The following is a 23543-nucleotide window of genomic DNA, read 5'->3' as shown; positions in this document are numbered from 1 at the left end:
GTCATTAGCTACCCCATTTATTTTATTTAGTAGAGTAATATGAACATCTTTGATTAGTTCTTCAAACACCTGTGCCTCCTCTAGTGTTTTAATTTGGTCATTAGGCTGGACTATATCTGTCTTAATCATGCTATCCTTGGAGATCTTTTGCCATCTTCCAGCACATAAATATCTTGATTGGCTCACTTTGGAATTGATTTCCTTCAGTAGTATAAAGCCTTGAATTTTCAGGATGGGTGTGGAACAGGATTCAGGGTGTGGAGCAGAGCACAACAGTGCAGTGATACATGGCAGTGCAGGTACAGGTGCTGGTTGGGGATTTTACACTGTTACATGTGAGTGTGGCTGCCCAATGATGGGGAGGATGTGGCTGTGTGGGTGCCTGGGTCTGGTGGGTGGGGCTCTGGTGTGTGCTGGTCTAGGGTGAATGTAAGCATGTGCTGAGTCAGTGCAGTGGTTCGCTGGTGTGCCTGCATGGGCTGAGGGTGAATGTGCTCTGGTTGCACATGCCAGTTCTTGCCCAGAGCTAGGGGTGTGATTGGGGGCCATGTGCATGCACAGACCTGGGAGAGCCTTAAACAGATGTACACATGCACTAACCTCAGGGAATGGTGGGGTGGGTTGCGTGACTGTATTGGTGGGGGCAGGTGTAGTCTAGGTATGGAGGTAAGTGCCTGCAGCTTTTATACACTGGTAACCACCTGCAGGGGACAGGGATGGTGAGGTAGGGCTCTGGAGGGGCGGGTCAAGTCTGCACTTTTGCAAGAGAGGTGGGTTGGACTGGGGCAGGCATACACGTGCTTGCAATGGGCATGTGGGGGGATGTACACTCACAAGGGGTTGGCAGGGTAGGGGCACTTGGTGTCAGGGTTCAGGTGTGTGGGATTTGGGGTGAGTTGCAGGTCACAAGAAATGTGGCTTGGTTTACTTTCTAGTTCCCATGTCCCCATCTGTGCACTCCTGAGGGCTCCAGGCTTCCACGTTAGGCTGTTTGCACCAGCTGGCTTGTCTCTGGTTCTCTGCTTCTCAGTTCCTCAGCTTTTGTGACAAGGACCTCCCTATGTGGTGCAGAAGACTCTCCTAAGTCACTTACACCCTGGAAGCACCATCACAGTTGCCCTCCCCTCTTTTCTCTAGCTGTTCCTTAAGGCAGGGTTGAACTCGGTCTCTTCTATTCCACCATCTTCCCTTTTTTGTATTAATTTTGAATATCTTTGTCTTTTAATTGGAAGAACTAGTCCATTTACATTTAATATGATCACTGATACATTTGATTTTAAAATTTCATTTCTTACTATTTCTTTGTTCATTTGTTCTTCCTCATAGTGCTCCATTTCTCTCAATTCTTACTTCTTTAAATTATTTATTTTTCATATTTCTATTTTATTTTTTGCTATAAATCCTTTTTTTACTTTTTAGGCTGTGATTAGAACATGTGGTTAGTACATGCATTAAAGACCCAAATGATTCAGGGTTGTGCAAACCATCATACAGATACTAAATTTGTTAGAACCCTGTAGCAATTGAATGGATCTTGGACAATTACTGTAGACTATCACAAGCTCAATCAAGCAGAAGCCCTGATTGTAATTGCCACGACAAATAGAATATATTTGCGAGAACAGATAAATAGACCTCATGTACATATGTGGCCATTGATTTGGTAAATCTGTTCTTTTTCTTTTCATTTAGCAAAGAGGATAAGAAAGAATTTGTTTTCATGCTGGATAGTCAAAAATTCATTTTCAATTTTATCTCAGATTATGCCAATTCTTTTGCTGTCTGGCACAATAGAGTCCAAATAGATCTGGCTCCTTGAGTATCCCTCCAAGAACCATATTGATTCACTACATTGATGATGTCATACTGATTAGAAAAATGAGCAAGTGATAGTACCCTCCATGTCTTAGCGCTCCAGAGAGAGGGAGATAAACCTAGTGAAGATTCAGAAAACCTGGCATTCCTTGCAGTTTTAGAGGACAAATGGTCAGGATCATGCATCAAATCACATTCAAAGTAAAATGAATTATTATATGTCTCATCTCCTACCAAAAATTAAAAAAAAAAAACCCACCCAACTCTTTGGGATCTAAAGTTAACACTTTTCACAAATAAAAATATACACTGACCAATGAACTGAGTAATGTGGAAGGCAGTTAGCTTTGAATAAGTCTGAAGGAGAAAAAATTATTGTAGCAATTCCAGGTTGCTGGGCAAACAACCCTCCCTTTACCATAGGCTGTAGCAGATTCAATGTGTTGGTGTGATTGGTAGAAAAATCACATGGAACTTACGGTAATTCCAGTGGGAGAATCCAATGCAAACCTCTGGGATTCTATATGGAGACCATGCCATCTGGAGGAGAGCTACATGATTTTGGAAAACAACTCCTGGTGTGCTAATTTGCTCTGGTAAAGACAAAACACTTGGCCATAGGACTTAAAATAATCATGCATCCAGAATTGTCCATTATGAGCTGGGTTTTGTCAAACATAACAAGTCATCAAGTGAGATGGGCCCTAGCAGTTGATGGTAAGGTAATGGTTCATCTAAGACTGAGTCTGAGCTGTACCAAAGGACATGAGTAAGCTGTATGAGCAGGTATCCAGGAACCTATGACACCCATGACGGTTGCACTAGCATCCATCCTCTATATTATACCTATCACTATATGTCAGGGAGGGATAAATCACATATGACATGCTGAAGGAGGAGCAAAATCCCCAAGCTTGGTTTATGGATATGCTGGCTCAGTATGTCGGTACAACCTGAAAATTAAGTGACTGCATTAAGCCACATTGAAGGACAGCTTTGAAAGCCAGAAAAGGAGGAATTTCTGCCAATGGATGTAAATGCGAACAGTGTATCAAGTCATCCACTTGTGTGGAAGGAGAAGTGGTCAAAGAGGAAAGTACATATAAATTCCTGAGCAGTGGTTTATGGCCTGTCAATTTAGTCCTTGGGAAGAAAGAAAGAGTAAGGAAATCAAAGACAGATTGGGGTTGAGGATGGCCATATGAGAGATGACACAAAGCATGAAGATTTCTGTATGCCAAGGTAACACTTACCTGTAAGAAGCCTTCATGAAAAAGACACTGACCAATTAAATATACAAAAGAACTTAGCCAATTAGCAATAGCAGGCCTCTCACCTTTCTTCTGTTTGAGAGAGCGCCTGTATATTCTCTCATAGGTGTACCTAATAAATTTTCTATCTGCTTACTCTATGATGTGCTGTGTCCTTGAATTCTTTCTTGTGATATGGCCAAGAACCTGGAAATCTAAATCTGCCTTTCCTCTGAAGAACTATATGTTAACTAAATAAATCCCCTTTTATTGAAAGCCAATCCTTCTCTGGTGTGTTGCATTCCAGCAGCTAGCAAACTAGAACAGGCTGTAAAAAATGTATGAAAATAAATTCTGTCTATCATATGAATGCTAACTAAAACGTAACAAGCCTGTTTATGAAAACCTTTTTTGTAAAAACATGTAATCATACAAAACTAAAACTTAGTTTTCTTAGTTATTTTAAAATAATATAATTTGTTAGTTTATTTAATGAAAGCTTATAAGAGATTTTTCTTAACCATCTGAAATACAAATTTTTTATCATATCAGAATAACATCCTTGTTAATGTTTATGCTGACTTTATTATCCTTCATTTCAGAAGAAAAGTCTTCTTAGTCTTAAAGGAAATGTGTTACAAAAGATTTGTTCTCTCACCTTATAAGAGTGAGGTGCTAAAATAGTCTAACATGTCACATGAAAAAGGTGTTTAAGAAGGATTACAATAAATAAAATAAATCTTATATCTTTCTATTAGCTGAATTGGAATGGGTGAAATGTTATTCATATATTTAGAAGTTGTTTAAAATTCCTAAAAAGTTGACAACGTTCTCACTGTCCATGTTGTATCCTATATACTAATTTGCTTAATAATCAAATTTACTTGTCAGTTACACTACTTTACTCTACGGCTTCTCTAAAAGTACATGTGGTCAGCTACAAGTCAGAATTTCATCTTCAACAAAAGAACTTTAAAAAAGAAATGAGACAAGTACACAAACTATGTTCTACCTGTTACTTAATATAACCTGAGTAAATGTGTAAAGGTAAAACAGGACAAAACTTCTGTAGTTTGTCAAATATTTTTATTTCTAAAATTAGCTTCATTATCAAAAAACAGAGAAAGTAAAGTGTGAATAGTTAGCCAAACTAAAGTACAACCAAACCCTGCTCCCAGGAGCTTTAGATCAAAAAGCAGAACTAATTGCCCTCACCTGAGCTCTAGAACTAGGCAAAAGGAAAAAGCTAAATCTCTACACCAATGCTAAATATGCTTTCCTAGTCCTGGATGTTTATGTAGCAGTGTGGAAAGAGCAAGCCTTTTAAATAAAACTCTGAATAGCAATTAAATACTACCAAGAGATACTCGATTTCTTAAATGCCAGGCTTTTACCAATAGAGAAATAGTGGCAATTAATTCCCCTGGCCATTAAAAAAAATAATTCTCTTGAGGGAATAACCAGGTCAACACAGCAGCCAAGGCCACAGCCCAATCAATCAAGCCCCTTCTAAGCCTCATTCCTGAACCCCTTAACTTGGCGTACATGCCCTCTTATTCCCCAGTTGAGCAGGAATGGGCCACCCAGCTAGGATTCACTCTTGGACTTGAAAAAGAGTCATTTCATTTTTTCTTCCCCAGTCTCTCTTGGTTAATGTGTCTCTTAGGTCTCACTTCTATTCTCTTGCTACTAGTTGGCTCTTGCATTTTAAAGCTTCCCACCAAGTTTATTTCTTCCAGACTAGAAGCCTTTCACACTAAACTAATGGTGATGCAAGGATCTTCAGCCATTCCAACCACCACTCTGGACTCCTCTCTTCTCAACTTTTATGAAATAGCTAGAAAGTTCTACATCCTGTCAGGCAGGACTTACACCCTCTGAAAAGTCAGAAGCAGCTACAGAAGACAGGTTTTCATCCCTTAGCACCCCTTAAGATTAAGGGGCAAGAACTCTCTGGAGGAAGGGGGAAGTTGAGGCAAGGTAGAACAGGGACCTGAGAGGGGGAGAGAAGACAAAACAAGGATGGTGAATCAAGGTCAAGAAGGCCTGTGTCCCCCAGACACACTGCCCAGGGGCTACCCACTTGTGGGAAACATCTGGCAGCAGCTGACACATCTGGAGCCAAACAACCTCTACCTGCATCATCTATTGGGAAGGATGAAGCCAACTGGCCCACCCAAATCACTATCTACCATCAAGCACCACCCTGGAGAGAAGCGAGTTGGGTAAAAGAAGCCCCAAACTAGGAAGGGGGAAGAGGATAAGTAAAGCTAATCTATAAAAGCAAATGTCGCTACATTGTCCATTGCAACTCAACTTTCTCACCTCTGTCTTTGTGAGAGTGCCTGCATGCTGTCTCACGTGTATATCTAAGTTTTCTATCTGCTTACTCTAAAAACAGATTAACCACACTTTGTCTTTGTTTACATCATAACTGTTATGATAAGCACATGAATGAAGTGACTATGGTGGCAGAGATGAAAGCTATGAACTGTCATAAACTTCTACAAGACAAGCTGAACTAACTGAGAACCCAGTATGGCACACTTTCTTGAGATCATGTAGCCATTTGATGATATGATATGTTCAGTACATTGGGCCATTTCCATCCTTGGAGACCCAGTAGTTCATTGTTATTAGGATACATATTTATTCTGGATATAGATGTGCCTTTCCTGCTTGCACAGCACCACGTATCAGGACTTATGAAGCCTGATTTGCAGGTTCAGAATTCTACTGAGCATAATAACTGAACAGAGAGTGCACTTCACAGTGAAGGGGAGGTGGAGGTGGGCCATCACAATGGGATACACTGGATGTAAAAATAAAATTCTGCAGGATCCAGAAGCAGCTAGCTTCATAGAACACTGAAACGACAGTCTAAAGGCATAAATTAGGTACCAACTTAGAAAAAACACTCTGAAAGAATAGGATGCTAACCATCAGGAAAAAGTACATGCAGTGTAAGAGACTTCTAAAGGTAATATATTCCCAATAGGAAGAATGCATAGGTTGAGGAACCAAGGGATGAAAGTAGAACTTACCATTATTTACAGTGAACAACTGTGGAATATTTTGCTTTCAGGGATTTATAGAGTTGGAGATCTTGCTTCCCAAAGGCACTTGTTCTTGCTAGCAGACATAACAAGAATAGTATCGAACCATAAGCTGTAAGTGCCACAAGGACATTCTGGGCTCCTTGTTTAAGGAACCAGCAGGTATTAAGTCCCACTGTGGCATATGTAAGTAACCCTCATTGGCAAGAAGAAATAGGACATCGGTTATTCAATGGGGAAGGATAGAGTGGCAAGTAAACTTGATTTACTTTAAACTTTTCCTTTTTCAGTATTCAAATCTTTGTGTTCAAGAAACTTCTTCAGCCGTTCACACAGAGGTTGGCAGCTACTTAAGATAGGAAGGCAAGTGAATGGAACCAGATGAGCCATTTGGGCATGTTTGGGTTATCCATTGTCCCTTATAACTGAATAGACATAGGCAACAACTCCAATCTGAAGTGGTCTAATGGCCGGAAGGACAGCCCCTGCAGGATTTGGGTTATACCACCAGGTGAATCACCAAGACCTGGTAAGGTGATAGTGAAGGGTGAGGTGAAGCTTGAATAAATAATGAAGAGTGGAGGGGATGTGTATCAGCTGCAGGCCCAAGAACAACTGCAGTGATAGGGGCTGCATTTTGTCTCAATAACCTCCATTTTCTGTGCTTCCCCATAGGAAGAGGAAACTATGGAAACTATGGAGAAGTGCTCCTTGAAGCTGTAAAATAGGTCTTTGGAGCTGTATTAGTTATTTATTGTTGCTATAACAAATTGTCACAATTCAGCAATTAAAACAGCATAAATTGTCTCCCAGTTTTGTGGCTCAGAAGTCTGAGTGAGTGTGGTGGTTTGAAGCTTCATGTTTCCCAGAAAAACATGTTCTTAAAGTTAATCCATTCCTCTGGGTGTGCACACATTGTAAGCAGGACCATTTGATGAGGCAACTTCAGTTAAGCTATGACCCATCTCATAAAGGATGTCTTTTTCTGCTCTGGGATCAAAAGGCGAGAATCAAGGGGCTAGTACGGTCTCATCTATAGAGGGGTTTCTTACCTGGGGAAGATTCCATTTCTGAACTCTCAAATTGCTGGCAGAATTCAGTTTCTTGTGGTTGTAAGGGTAAGGTCCCCATTTTCTTGCTAAGGTATCAACAGGAGCTTCTCTTAGTCCTTAAGGTTACCTGCATCACATTGCTTTCTCCTTCTTCAAACCAGCAAAGATGTAGTAATTCCTTTTCTTGCTTGCAATATCTCTGACTTTGCCATCTGCCACATCTCTTCTGCTTCCAGCCAAAAAACAAAAAAAGTTCTCTCCCTTTAAACGCTAATGTTATTAGATTGAGCACACCAAGATAGCCACAAAGATACGTCATTGATCATAACCTTAATTATATCTGTAAACCTCGCTTTTCTATATAACATAACATATTCATAGGTTCAATGGGTTAAAGCGTGAACATCTTTAAAAGGCCATTCTGTTTACCTCCACACTGCAAGGGATGGACTGTGTCTGGTATAAAATTGTGCCCCTCAGATCTCCTGTTGTGGGAGCCATAATTAATTGACAGCCCCTTCTAGAGCCATTTCACATTTGCCCTGAACCTATGCTTCCTACAAATTTCTTTTGACTGTGAGATGTGGGAATTCTTTCATGAGTAACTCTAGCTTGAGAACTTCCTATTGGATTAGCCTAAACCTTCTGTGCAGAACTCTGAAACTCTACCCAATCCATCCCCCTTTGCCCTCTGCTTCTCAGTTATGAATTGTAGTCGGAAGATTCTCCCTGCCTTGTCTGGATCCCTTCCCTCTGTACTTCATGGGTAAATATCTTCCATGTCTAATTTCATCTTGACATTTGTTTCTCAAAGAATCTGAACTAACATTCCCCTTTTGTTGAAGCCTTACCTCTGCAGTTAAATTTATTAAATGATCTCCATCTGTCTCACCACTTCATTTGATGAAGGCTGTTTTATAATATATTCCTGAAGAAGGCCTCATGGGTGCAGAATTCCCTGGGTTCTTATTTTTGAAACTGTTTATAACATTAATACTTCAAAGATAATCTTGACTAGAAAGTCCTTGATTACCATTCTCTTTCCTTGATACTTTGTTTTGTTTTTATTCTGCTTCATCAATTTCTTGCTTTGAAAGTGATTTTAGCACTGTCCAATGAGTCTAACGTCATTCTGATTCTCCAGCTTTTGTAATTTATTTGGTCATTTTTGCCTAGAAGCTGTAAGGACTTTTTTTTTTAACCTTTATCTTTAAAGTATAGTATAATTTACAAAAATATGTCTCTGTAATCATTGCAGGTCAACATTACCTGTTGCCAATGAGCACTTTCTTTCTTTCCAGAATATTTTTGTATTAAAATTTTAAATATTACTACTATTTTATTCTTTTATTTAAAATGTTCAGAGACTTCCATTATATGAAAGACCATTTTTGCCTGTCTTACATTTCAAACATGTTTTCTCACTCATTTACCTCTTTCTTTATCTCATTTTCATTCTCTTTGATGTTTTTCTGCCCTTCTTTAGTGTCTTCATCAGATTAAGCTTCAACCAACTGTATTCTTCCTTGGGCATCTTGCGATTTCGTATTCCTATCTGATATGGTTTTGTCTTTTCTTCTTATTTCTTTCAAATTTCATTTAACCAAACTTTCACTCATTGTTTTGTTTATTTCTGTTCTTAGGTTTTGAATATCTGAATCAAGGTATATTTTAGTTTTTTTCCCATACTCTCCATACTTCATTTGGCGATTTATGTTGTAGTCTTTCTCTGCTTATGTTGTTGGTTTTGGTGGTGGTAAGGAAGTGTTTCATCAGCTGAATCATTTTTATCCTTTTTTCTGTTTTATTTTTATAGTTTTTAGTAGGTGACTGTGATTTATAATTGGGCATTTCTTTGGTAAAGTCTGTTATTGTAACAGGGTTTAAGAAAATCCAGGTCAAGAAAACTCTCATTATTGAAGCAGTGGGTAGCTTTTTTTTTTTTTTTTTTTTACATGGGCAGGCACCGGGAATTGAACCCGGGTCCTTGGACTTGGCAGGCAAGCATTCTTACCTGCTGAGCCACCGTGGCCCACCCTTTTTTTTTTTTTTTAAGTAGAAAAGTCAGAGGAGCGGCAGCATATTCTCCAAATATTTTATTTAATGTAGGGTTATGGAGCCTAAGTTTCACTCTTCCATTGTTACCACTTCATCGTTGGGATTCCAAAGGCCACCTTTCCCTTCTTTTTAATCCTCTTTTCTCCCAAAATACTACTTTTCCAACACTGCCTCTTCATGTTGCCTGCATTTTAAAATTTCTTCCCTGCAATTAGTGCTTTCCTCTAACAGGAGAATTGGATTTTGTCTTTCTGGCTTCTGGTGGTGAGTTTAGATCAATTCTAACTAGACCTGTGCCAGCCCCTCGCCTTTCTTTTTCTCACAGTTTTTCCCATAATCTGCTCTCCCTGATGGTGCAGTAAAAAAAGAGTAAGAGATAACTTACTGAATTTGGTGTTTGTTGTTTTTTTTGCTCTGTTTGCTTTTCTGCTTGTTTTACTTTGGGGTAATTTGAAACTTGTTTTGATTCTGTCTTCTGCTTACAGCTAGGACATAGATTTTATATGTGATTTGTTCTTCTTATTAGTTATTTATCTAAAATGATAGGACATTCAAATTGACCAGCAGTAGATATCATTAAAAACAATTTTGCTCGTAAAATATTTAATGGAATTTTTCCCCATTTACTCTTACCCCTAAGAACTTCATGGTCTTCCTCTTTTTTTGTCTTCCACTTTTTACACAATTCCTCGTCAAATATTTTCCATTATATGTACCCCATTGCTTTCTCTCTATTTCTGATTTTCTTAGCAGAAGTTATTAACTGATTCCTGCTTATATAACTTCCTACTCATTAGCATACTCTAATACTTGAATACTTTTCAAGTATATGAATCATGCTAAACATACTAACTTCATGTTAAGTCCAAATAAGTATTCTCTCAGTGAAATTCATCTGTCTGTGGAGGCTATAGAAAATTCTTTAAAATACATTTTTTTCCTATTATATATATTTAATTTCAATATAAAATTTGCAAAATATAGTTGGAAGTGAATTTCATCTGTTCAGATTTCTTTTCATAGATGAGGAAATTGAGGGGCAAGCCTGAATGATTTTACTAACAGTTGTACAGAGTATGTGCTGTTCTTATCATGTATGATTTATTCCTAGTATCCCATTGTACAGATGTGAAAACTGAAGCACACTGACATAAATAACTTATTGAAGCCACTCAATCTGTCTCTTGGCTTGTGCTCTAAGCACTATATAATACTGTTTATCTTCAGATTTTGACTCAAGTACTATTCTTTGCACCCTACCCCATCCCTTTTTTTCCATCATACCAAGTCAGAAAAAAGAGTAAAAGGAAATAAAAGTAAAGAAAATCTTTGAATGGAATGTGTTTACATTTTAGTCTATTTTTTCCTTCTTTCTAACAAACAATAACTTTAACTTCGGTCATTTAAAAACAGCCCACGGACACATAAATGACAATGCTTGAAAGGGTTCTTTATCTGGAGTCTTTATGTTGCTGGTAATTCATGGGAAGGACTGATCTCCCTTTCTAGAAAGAAAGAAATATACATTCGACTATTTGTCTTAAATATAAATATGAAATTTATGTGAATTAGCCTCCAAAACTAATATATGAGTTTAATTCTCCTTACCAAGGAAATCATGGGACTAATTGCTATTTTCTTCTTCTAAACATTACAGATCTTACAAATGTTTTATACTGTATGTGATGCAATGAGACACCTTCTTTCTCCAGGGTCCTGTACACATATGTTTAAATTAAATACTATCCATGCCAGTGCAACTGCTCAAGCTGAAGTTGACAGCCCCGTATTTATCAGGTGATTTTCTTTTTCAGATGTTCTTCCACATATTAAAAAACAAACCGTGATTATTTATTTATTAATATAGTTGGCTTGGCTCACTACACTTGTTCTCTCGGGTAACTTCATTCTCTGCTGTTGCATCAATGGTGAGAAGGATAATTCATTCACTTGGTGGGATGAGTCACTTATTTGGATCCTCGCTGAAGACGGCTTAGCTACTGCTCTTGACACTTTCATATTGCCATGAAACTATCTCGCCACCTCTTTATCCCCAGCAGTAACTCAGTGATTCCTAGTCAACAATTTCACAACTAATACTGCATGAACTACCATTGAGTCAATTGTCCATTTATATTATATCCATTCTGTTTTAAATGATCAAGGGGAAGAAAGCACATCTATTACAGAAAGATGACAAAGGAAAACATATTTTTGTGTTCTGTGACTTTATATTGAAATCCAAGTTACATAAGAAGTATTTACTCATGCTTGATTTTTGGTAAAGAGAATCTCTAATCTTTAAAGTGATTTCTTATTTATCAGATTAACACAGAAATGGAAGGCAATGAACTATGATCCTCAATTATTTTTATTATGAATGATCCCTTTTATTATTTTCCCTGATGGATCTTGTGTTTCAAAATGTATTTGCCCTTTGAACTGCATTGATTAATTCAGAGGGTTTTTTTCCTACCTTAAACATTATATATCATAGAGTCACTAATAAATATTTTGAGTGCTATAAAATAATGGCATGACAGTGAGTTGACATAATTTCAGTTAAAATCAAAGAAGTTAATATTTTACTCTGTTGTGTAACCTTATGCTAGACAACCCTGATTTCCATTAACTATTTCTAAAATCTTAACAAGGACTCAGAGACCTCAATTACTACCTGTACCGTTCACAGAGAGCGTGGACCCCCAAATTGAAGTCACTCTTATAAAGAAGTTTTATTCATTCTTTTACCATTGTATCCTCCTTCCTTTGGAAAACATATGCTTTCCACTATTTCTTTTAAGTCAAGAAGCAGAAGTATAAGTACTTCCCCAATTTCAGTTAACATGAAATCCCTAATTTTAAAAATTCTTTCCTTTGGTGTTTTTAATGTCTCAAAATTCAAATTAACAAGATTTAACTACATGGCTCTACACTGATAGCAAAGCATATGAGCAAAATGAAAGCACGAAAGATTTTACATCCCCAGGCCAGTGTCTTATCTACTGGAGCACGTGGGGTCCCTGGTGTGGCACAAAAACACTTGATTTCACTGTTGCTTCTAAAAGAAATACCTCTGTATAAATGGCCCATGTAGCAATTTGATCATTTACAATTGAGGGGCCACTTTAAACCAGAGTAATACACCCAAGAGAGTCATGGTTTCCACCAAAATAAAATCACAATAGGCTTATGCAGTAGTTTCAAGCACCAGAGGGAACAACTTCTTCATAGAGAAAAGCCTTAAAGTGAAGCAGCATGTTCCACAAAGAAAAAAGTTGGTTTCACTAAAAGTACAGCCAGTTTCCTCCTAAAATAATGTGACAAACTGACCTATTTTGCTTTTCCTTGTCTTAAATCTTCTTCATCTAGATGTGCAGTGACATTATGAGAAGTATTTAAGTGATATTAAGATTAAAAAAAACCCTTCCGATTGATTGGGCCAAACATTATTATACTTTAAAATACGCAATTATGGAACCACATATTCGATGCCATTCTACTATAGAAGGTATTATAGGCTAGGTCAAGAACACAAAAGTATTTTCACCTCCCTGAATCTATATGATCGTTGAGTCAGACCAAAGGAAATGACTGAGGAACTTAAGGAAATGACCGAGGAACTTTAGGAAATGCAGCCTCAGCACCTTGAAATGAATCACAATCCACAGAAGTACACAAAGTCGAGGTGAAAAAGAGGAGGTGGGATTCTTCCTGGGAGTTTCAGTGGTGAGTCCACAGAACTATTTCTGCATAGATGTGAACAAACAGTAGACAATCCAAATGTATCAGAATGTGTTACATATCTAATATCTGGCCCATGTCAGGAGTTTCCAGTTCTGGATATGTGCAGGTCTTCATTAATTAGCTCAATAGATGTATGGCAAAAATTGCTTATGCAGTAAGTTTCAGAGTGGTATTATGAGTTAGTGGAGATTTGGAATCATACGCATTTGGACATCGATCACAGTTTCACTCCTGCTGGCTGTGTGAATTGGGATATTTTACTTACAAATCCAAGCCTCAGGTTCATCATCTGTAAAAATGGGGCAAATAGCAACCTCTCAGGTTCCTGGAAGTGTTAAATAAAAAGTACACATGAAACATCTCTGTATGGACCCTAAAACGTATTAGGACCTTGGTTAATGCTATTTTTCTTTCTCTGCACCCCATCTTCCTTTTTTTCCTTCCTTCTTCCCTTTCCACTTTTTTCTTTCCCTCTTCCCCTTCCTCTTTGCTTCCTTTCTTCTTTCATAAAGCTCTAGTTTATGTTATTTTTTTTAATTTTTTTACAATCCACAAATACAATCCAGGTATTGTACTTTTCACACCTCTTATGCCATTAAACTCTAGAAGCTCATGCTCCTTCCCACTGGTTCTTACGAAGTGTGCATGAATCTCTGGGTGCAGCGGGCTGGCGCTTCAGTTGAACCCAAATAACTTTCTCCTTTGGCTTCTTTTTTTTTTTCTGACCATTTTCCTTTACACTCTTCAGGAAACGATCTAGGCTCTTAGAGTGCTTAGTATGCTCAATACGCACATTAATTCTCTTGGCAAGAATCTTGTCCTTCCCTTATTTACAGCAATACCCATGACATGCTGGGTAACACTGTAGACCCTTCCAGGTTTGCGTGGTAACATTTGTGGGCCATTCCTTTCCAACAGTGCCCATTCCCTTGATGTCTACAATATCGCCTTCCTTGTAGATTCACATGTATGTGGCCAGAGGAACAACTCCATGTCTCCTGAAAGGCCAAAAAAAAACATAGAGCAGCTGCCTCTCCTCTTTCCCTTTGTGTTCCTCATTTTGGTGTATTACTGCAAGATGGCGTTCTGGCCTAAAGAAGATAGTTTTTTGTTTTATATATATATATATATATATAATTGCATAGTATAACATATATTCAAAGCAAAGAAATAAAAAAAGCAATAGTTTTCAAAGCACTCTGCAACAAGTAGTTACAAGACAGATCCTGGAGTTTGTCATGGGCTACTACCATCATCTCAGATTTTTCCTTCTAGCTGCTCCAGAATATAGGAGGCCAAAAGGCTTAAATAATTTTTATCACTGCAATTGACTTTTCTTCTTTCTTTTTTTTTTTTTTTTTGTGAAAAATAACGTATATACAAAAAAGCAATAAATTTCAAAGCTCAGCACCAGGTAGTTTATTTTTGATAGCCAAATAAAATTAGTATTTATGGGGAATTTTTTCAATAGTGAACTTTTAAAAAAAGACAGGATCAGAGTGGCATCTAATACTCTGGGTTTATCAACCTGGAGGTATTTAATAGGAGGGCTTTTATCTCCTTGCTGACTAGAGGATTTCAGATTTCCCTTTGCCCTTGCTAAGCAATTCTCAATCTCCAATCATTCCCAAATCAAAATACCACCCTCCCTCTATTGGTATTCCTGTAACAAATATTGTAATGTATTTGCATATGTTGTGATAATATCCTGAGACTGTTTTCAGACTCATTATTGATTATTTTATTTCACTATCCTAGATTGATACTTTCCTCCTCTGAGATTGAGGTGTGTCTATAAATTTTGTTGTAGAAAATTTATGATGTAGGACAATTGACAGTATTTTAAAATTTATTTTCTAGTGAAGCTAAAATAATGGCATGTCTTATGATTGATGGCATCTTAGCATCAATGAAACATGTTAGTTAGCAAGGTCTTTCACAGATGTGGAAAAGGCAATGTGGGCCAGCTATCTTAAATTTTGCAAACTTTATTAACTTTAAAAATTTATAATGTGTAAAATCAATAGGATGACTGTTTTATCAATATAATCATTTGAAATTTTCTAAATTTAGTTTACTTAAAATGAGCTATATTTATATGCCTATAATGGTAAGTTGGCAGAGATATATTTTCTATGTTTCATGACAAAAAGGTTAATAATGGTATTTGAGAACCCAAATCAATTTTTAACTAATACTTGAAAGAAATGATCCCCATGACTTAAAAATATTTGCAACAGCCATATGTTTACTGTAAGAAAAAGCACTTAACTTACCTGCAGACACTTTGTACGTTTCCATTATTTTATAACCTACAAATGATTAAAACATATGTTTATAACATACTTTTCCAGCAAAAAGTGCCAAGCTGTGAAATGTGGTCCAAGTAAATTAAATTTAATTAAATCAACTATTGTAAAAAGACATTGAAACCATAGCCATATTTTTGTGGTCTCTGTCTATATATCAATATTTATCTGTGTGTATAATTATTTACATTTCTTTATATCCTGCAGGCTTCTAACTTCATACTGTGCTGATTTTTAGTATATGTGTGTGTAAAATATTAGATATTTTTCTTTCTTAGCAATGCCAAAATAGTTGTATTAATTTTCAATCACTGAAATCTTAAATTCAAGGAAAAGGAATAGAAAGGTAAATAAAATTAGATAGATGATGGATCAATAGATAGATAAAGATAAATAACATTCTGCATTAATAAGTGCCTATTACCCTGCCTTTTTCTTCTCATGAAATTAATTACCCTTCTGGAAAACATATTGTGGGAAAATCTATTAAAAACCAATAATTACCTTTAAGAGCAGTTAAATTACTCCAAATTTCTATCTAAATGTACAAAGAGCTGTTAGAAGTGGAGTGAAATTATAGAGTAAAGTGATGCAGTCAGTGGTGACAGCATAAAACCTACTTTTATTTTGGGAATAATATCATATAAACAATATTTCAATAGTCCTTATAAAATCCACAACTAGTTTAATTGACAGTGAACCCATTAAATATACTTAATTTTGTTAAATCCATACCATTTTAAAATAAAAGTAAAAATAAATAAATTAAAAGATTTTGGTCATTTTTTCTGTTATAATTCATGGCATTTGAGAATAGATTGGATTATTAGGTAGTTAGGAATGTGTGTAAATATTTAACTACATGAATGCATATCCTTCTTTAATATTAAAAATGTTGGAAAGATATTTAAATGTCTCCAGGTATAACAGATCAAGTAAATACATTACAGTTCATTCATATGATAGAGCATGCTGCTGTTAAAAATGAGACCATTAAATAATAAAATTACTCCTATCTGTTTACATAGAAAAGAATCAACGTCTCTTAAATAATATTATTACAACTCTACTAAGGATCGTCTATACATTTGGAAATGCAGACAATTATACTATTTCTGGTTTTATTTTTTCAAACTATGTATACGTCCAATGTTTCTACTGGGAACATACCTAAGTTTTAATCAATAAAAATAAGGAAAATAATTAAAACATAGATTACACCATAGTCAACAGAGCTCTAACAATATGGACAACTAGGAGACATGAACAAAGATTTAAAAGCAACGATTTTTCCCTCTCATTTATATTCTTCCCCAGCTTGTGTAAAATAAGCCTAAGTGCATCATTTCGCTGATGATTAATTGAGTGTTTAACTTTACGCAAGCAGAGGGAGGGTGGACCTTGTTCATGTACAAACATAGCTCTCTCTACATGGAGACATTTTCTTAAATGCAGACTCAAATGAACTATGGAATTTTCCTTTGCTCAGGTAGAAAGTCATTCATGAAGAAGTTGGTGCAGATTACCTCATTAGTAGTTGAATGGGCGGCGGTGACCTGATCTGAGAGCAAAACCGTCTTCCTGACCTTTGATGTGCTTTCAGAAGATAAAGTTAAATCCTGAACTTCATGGCATCATGTTTTAATTTGATGTCATGAAAATGAATTGCATACTCAGTACCGGGGCAAGATAGTGTCTGTCTGTAGCCAATCATATGAAGTGGTTGGAAGAACTGCTTAAGTCAAATGATCAGGAAAATATTCTCATTTGTTAGCATCATTATGTTCCCTCACTCATAATAAGCGTTTAAGAAATGTCTGATTGGAGATCGGACATTGATTGCCTTTACAATAGGCTCTGTTCCCACCCGCATGTACTCTGGGAAAACATTGGTTAACGGCATATGGGCACTGTTTCTCCTGCTGCTTTTATGGAATATTTAGCAATCCCACAGTTTTAGAAACTATTAGAAAACAAAGTGCTGACATCCAAAACAAAGAGGATGAGAATTTTGTGCAATAGTTGGTACATAAATCCCTTACACTCAATGTTTCTGACATATATGCATGTAGAAATTTAAAAGAATGCCACAATATTTTAAAAATAACAAGAAATCTTGGAAATTGCAATTCAAAGTTGATTTATTCTGAACAGCGGTGCAAAGCTCTGTTTTAGGAAAAATTAAGAGCATATGTTCCAGAAATCAGCTCTAATTTGCAGTGAATTGCTTCAATAGGGCCACTTATATCAGTATTGTTAATCTTAACGGTTACAAGTGACCCGTGTTTTAATAATACAGACCATCAGTTAAGTACAAATCGCTTTTTCTAATTAAGAATGTTTGACCACAAGAGGGAGTTCCTTGCCAACTGTTTACTTACCCTCAACTGAGAGGATGGCCTGAAGTTACAAAGAAAAATGCCTTCAAAAATATTTAGTTCCTTCGGTGTTTTCAGGCTGAGAAAATGATGACAATCTATTTAAATTTAGGCCTTCATGAATTTCAAGAATGAAATATAAATTACACTCTAAAATTCTCAGGCTAACATACCAATCATTTTTTTGGAAATGAAATGATGTGCCACGTTTTTGAAAGTGGCTGTTAAATTTGTACCTGCAAAATTGCAGTATACCATTTATGCACAAAACCTACACTGACACACCAAGGAGCCTCTGAGGGCATAGATTATCCTCCTGGTTGCCAATTTGCTTAATTTCCATGAGTAAAGAGAGCTCAGTCTACATAAATAAATGAACATCTTTATGCTGACTATGGTTGTAGTAATGAATACAGTTATGGAATGTAACTTGCAAACTGAAAAAGAAAATTTATACCTTTGAGGAGAAAAAGAGTGAATGCTCCAACTAGTTGACTCCGTGGAGTACAAATTAAGACTATTTTCCTTGTAATTAGGTGCATAACTCTCTAACTCAAACATATATTAGAAAGCAAAAAATATTTCCTACTTCATCACTATTTGATTTAAAATTTTATGTGACTCGGAATCATCCTAGTAAAAGGTGCACTGACACAGTTTTGAAAGAGCATCAACATAAGTCAATGTTATTAGTTATGTAATATTGGTCCATGCTTCTTTTTCACTGAAAAGAAAAGGGTAGTATTGTTTTATAACTTGTAAATGATTTCCTTGAAAACACGATTTCTGTTGTGATTCTTCCCAAAGTGTTAACACCAGAGTTTCCAGAAGTTACACTCAAAAGCATCCTTCTCATTGTATGATTACATCAAGAATTGTCTCAATGTCAAAGCACGAGGGCCCTTTGAGACAGGTGCTTTAGCAATACATATTGGGATAATTAATAAGTGTAACAGGAATAAAGGCAGTGATTTTGGCAAAACTTACTTGGAGAAAATGATGGCATCGTACATGTTCCTGGTGTGACTTTATGGCAGTAGCTATAAGTATGGGCCATAGGAGAAGAGAATACCAGTAATACCAGTAATTCTTTTAGCTGTCCCCATCCATTTCCCATGGTTCTTAGAATTGTGTTATTTTAAACCATTTTTTGACACATTTTACTGCTTGAACTCATGCATTTTCAGGAGCTGATCTTTTTACAGTAACTTGAACTGACAAGTAAGGAAATCACACTTCTCTGATGACCCTGGCAGTCCTGCAGTTCACCAAAAGGCTGGTTCCCACCTGCTCCCGCACAAATACAGCGACTAAGAGGGCAGTGCGTGTTTGCATGCATTCAGGAGTCAGAATGCAAATAGAATAAAATACAAGACACTATGAAAGCACACACGCTAATTTATAGAGAGAAATGTGCTTGAAACGAACAGTCTTTGCATTGTAAAGATGAAATCATGACCAATAGTTTCTAAGTCTCAAACTAAAGCCAATATAATGTTAACCTGGAGAAATGGAAAGTTTATTTTATTTCCCCACAAGTAGTTGTCGAATATACTGTGGTACACTCTGTGGAATAGGAAGGTGAGATTTTTCCCCTTTTCTTTCTTCCTCTCTCTCTCTCTCTCACACACACACACACACATACCACACACACACACGTACACACAAGCACACACAGCATAAATGTAGTCTTCTAACATTGAATCTTAGGGACATATTGAAAAATGTCTACCACTAAACCTAGGTGAAAACATCTGGATGTTTTGGTCTCCATAATGTAAAAGATCCAGATGTTTGAAAATATGCTTAGTGACTGATGTGTATGCGTATGTGAGCATGTGTGCATGTGCATGTGTGTAATCATTTGCTTCACCACTGGATGTCATGAAGGCAAAACCTTGTTCTTCACATGCTGTTGTTATGAAACCTAATTGCTCCCCAAATTCACTTAAAGAGTTTATAATATATTTGCATTTCAACATTTTATTTTGGTAGTTTCTTCAAACTATTGACATGTGCATATTAAGAAGTGAATTAAACACTCATGCCAATCATCTGAAAGAGAACCTAAAGATAGAGAAGTCCAACTCCTAAGTTTAGCAGAGTGGGCATTGAAGAGCCAGAGAACCTCATAGTGACCTGCTCTAAGGACAATTGCCAGCTCTTTCAGTGTCAGGCCAGACTCAAAAAATTTTAACTTTCTAATCCAGGGCTTCTGTTTTTCTATCATAGTAAGAAATCATTTTTTTAAGGTTAGCACAAAGATTGAAAGGGAAAATTATATTAGCTTTCATAGTTGCAGTAAAGGCTTCATGTTCACATAAACTTTTAAGAAGTGATCATGTTTTATTGTTATTTCCAGGAATGTCTAGTTTTTTACCTGACTGATCAATTGTAATTATTCTTGATACAATTCATGCCTTCATTGTTATGATTATGACATTAATACATTTCAATTTCACAAAACAAATTTATATATGAACATAGTAAACAAATTTCCTTAATCAATATGAATCCCAAACTAAGACTAATATTCAACTTTCTAACAGTGTGCTTCAAGCCAGTTATTTAGACTCAGAATATCTTACATAGATTCTAGTAAGTCATTCAAAATAAGGTGGTTTAAAATATGTCAAAATATCCACATGTTGCCACTGGACTGATGGCTTCAGTTAATACTGCACAAAAAAGCTATCTTTAATAGTTATTGGATGCTCAGCAGGATGAGCAAGGCTGGAATTAGAGATAATGATCCTTGTTGGAATGGCAGGGAGGCAGAGGAGAAAGCACTCGGCCTCCCTTGGCTTTGTAAAATCATATTGAGAAGAAACTTATATTCAGGAGAACATGATACCAGATGATGATACACTTGATAACTCAAACATTTCTTCTTTTTTCTTTAAGTTGATTGGAGACAGCTATTTTAAATTTAAATATAGTATCAGAATACTTAGAAGTCGGAGATTACATTGTAAACCTGTTTCACATTGGTCCCTTCTTTTTTCTATTCTGTATTTCCATTCTATTTCCGTCTTTATCTCAATGTATTAGTGTATTGATACTGGAGTATTGGCATTTTTTCCTAAGTGATTGCCCTGCCTTTGGAATCTGTGCAAACTATTCCAATGAAGCCAGGCAGATCTTCTCACTGGGCTTCAATGATTGTATTCCTTATTCTGAAACATACTGTTTTGGTTTGCTAAAGCTGCTGGAATGCAATATACCAGAAATAAGCTGGCTTTTGCAATGGGGATTTATTAGCTTACAAGTTTACAGTTCTGAGGCCATGAAAAAAATGTCTGAATTAAGGCATCAACAGGACAATACCTGCTCCTTGAAGACTAGCTCCTAGCGATCCTCAGCTTCTCTGTCAGGTGGCCGGGCATGTGCGACATCGTGTGGCTTTCTGTCCTGGGTTTTGATGCCTTTGGCTTCTGGCTTCAGTGGCTTTCTTCTCTCAGCTTCTGTATGTGTCCTTGTCTCTCATCTTCTCCGGCTCTCTTATTTTCTCTTGATGTTTTTTGTTTTATTTTGTTTTCTTTTCTGTGTGTTCTTTATCCTCTTATGAAGGACTTCAGTGAGAGAGTTAAGACCCACCTTGAACGCGGTGAGTTGACATCTCAGTTGAAATAGCATAACCAAAGGGTCCCACCCACAGAAGGTCCACACTCACCAGAATGGATTTAAAAAACCATGACCTTTTCTAGGGTATATAACAGCTTCAAATACCACACGTATAGAAATTTTCCATTTCATGGTCAATAAAACCAAATATTTATTGGCTTTTAAGTTGCTATCCTAGAAGACACCAGCCTATTCTTTTTTAACTGACACTATTCCTATGTCATACATCCCATGAAATGTTGTGTCTTATTAGACTCTTACCATGGTGATAACTTCCACCCACCAGAAAAGTCTCATAGTTGGCTTATGGAAATCTGCCTACAATTTAAGGTTCACATGAATTATCATGTATTCTACAAGTCTTCCTCCACACCTGTCACAGATCTCTTACTGCTCATCTCTTGATAGCACCTAAATTGTATTACTGGAATAGTACTTATGACAGAATTGTGGATATTTGCATTTAAGTGTTACCTCCCCCATCACATTGCACTCCCTTTTATAGCACAAACCACCAGGTTACATCCAACTTTTTCTTACAAAACTACCTTTTTTTACATGATAACATAAGTTATTTTTGAATGATGACTTGCTGAATTATGCAATTTTGGAGAAAGTAGTAGTTTGGATGAATATGTGTACTAGCAAAAACAACGTGTTTTATTAGGATTTACAGGCATTCAAATTCAGAATTTTTATTATTACTGTGCTGTATATCTTCTGCTTGCCCTTCCAAAGGCCAAGGGTGAACCCTGGAAGAAAATCAGAGCCAGTAAGAAAACTGAGGTCTGAGTGCTCTCCGAGAAGTTACCTTGGGAATAACCTCTTTTGGCCAAAGGTCACAGCTCCTATGTGGAAGGTATCTCCTCATGTGCGCTCTCCCTCCAGGTTTCAATACCCGTCCCCTCCTCTTGACCTTCAGGCCTATGCATGGTATTAGGGCCCGTTGGTTACTAATCCCAAGAGGCTGCCCTATTTCTTGTGTCCTCCCTTCATCCCATCCATGCTTTTTACAGCAATCCCTTTAGTATGTCCTCTTCAAATATTCCTATGTGATGGTGTTGTCTGCTTCCTGACAGGATCCCGATGGATACATCTACAAATGTGAGTGTGTTTTTGGCACATATATATATATTGTATCTGCAAAATAGCCATTTCTCTAGAATACTATAGAAACAACATTAATCCAATCACCACCCAATAATGCTATCAAGTATAATAGCATTAGCTTGGGTTCTGATTTTACCTATTACTGTCTAACAAAGAAGAGAAATATATATGTTACTGCCCTTCTTTTCATAATATACATTTACTGAAAGTAATCATAACCTATGCATAGCCAACTTCTCTTACCCACCAACCAATCTATCTCTCTATATACACACATATAATTCATTATACCAATTATTTAAGCTTTAAATTGTTAGTTATAATTGCATCTTACGTTTTTAAAATCCTAAGCTTAAGATCTTTGATAATATTCCTGAATGCTGAATTAATTTGTCATTCATTCCTTAGTGGGGAGCATTGATTCTCAAGTTTTTCTTTAGCATTTGTATACTATTGTGCTTCTTGTTAGAGATTAAAGAGACAGTATGGTGATATGCAGTATACAGTTTATCAAGAGTTGTTATGATAAAAAACATTACTAATACATTTACTTGAGATGACTTTTTCTGGAAGTTTATGTACTAAAATTGGCAAATTCTACAATGGTAAGCTCCTTGTGGGAGACTACACAAAATTAGCAAACACAGAATGTTACAGTAAAGTGAGTTTTCTACCTTAAACTTGAAAAACAACACATTCTTGCAAATTCAATGTAAAAGCACTGTATTTTAAAATAGGAACATCATTTCTTTGTTAGTGTGCATAAACGCTTTTCTCCAGCTAAAATATGCCTTAACCAGTTTGAATCCAATTTTATAATTAAAAATTTCTCCCCCTCTCTGAACTTGTAGTTATGCTTCATTCAGAAGCAGATTATTACAACCAAATTATAAACCCCTACAAAAGAAGGGGGGTGTTAGAAATGGAAACACCCACACAACCTTAAGTACAATATAGCAGTGCAAACAGCATTGCTCTAATGACAGTAATCCTGCTTGCTTTAGCCGTATTCATGCAAATGACAATTTAGTACAGATGTGGCACACATTTGCATGGTTAATGGCATCATTTTTTTTTGTCCTATTCTACTCCTCTATAGTATGATCAGCTGTTATGCTTAACATTACAAATTCTATGTGCTGCT

This window comes from Tamandua tetradactyla, chromosome 21 (genome assembly GCF_023851605.1).
Source record: "Tamandua tetradactyla isolate mTamTet1 chromosome 21, mTamTet1.pri, whole genome shotgun sequence".
Classification (NCBI taxonomy): domain Eukaryota; kingdom Metazoa; phylum Chordata; class Mammalia; order Pilosa; family Myrmecophagidae; genus Tamandua; species Tamandua tetradactyla.
The sequence above is the reverse complement of the archived record's forward strand: the minus strand, read 5'-3'. Positions refer to the sequence as shown.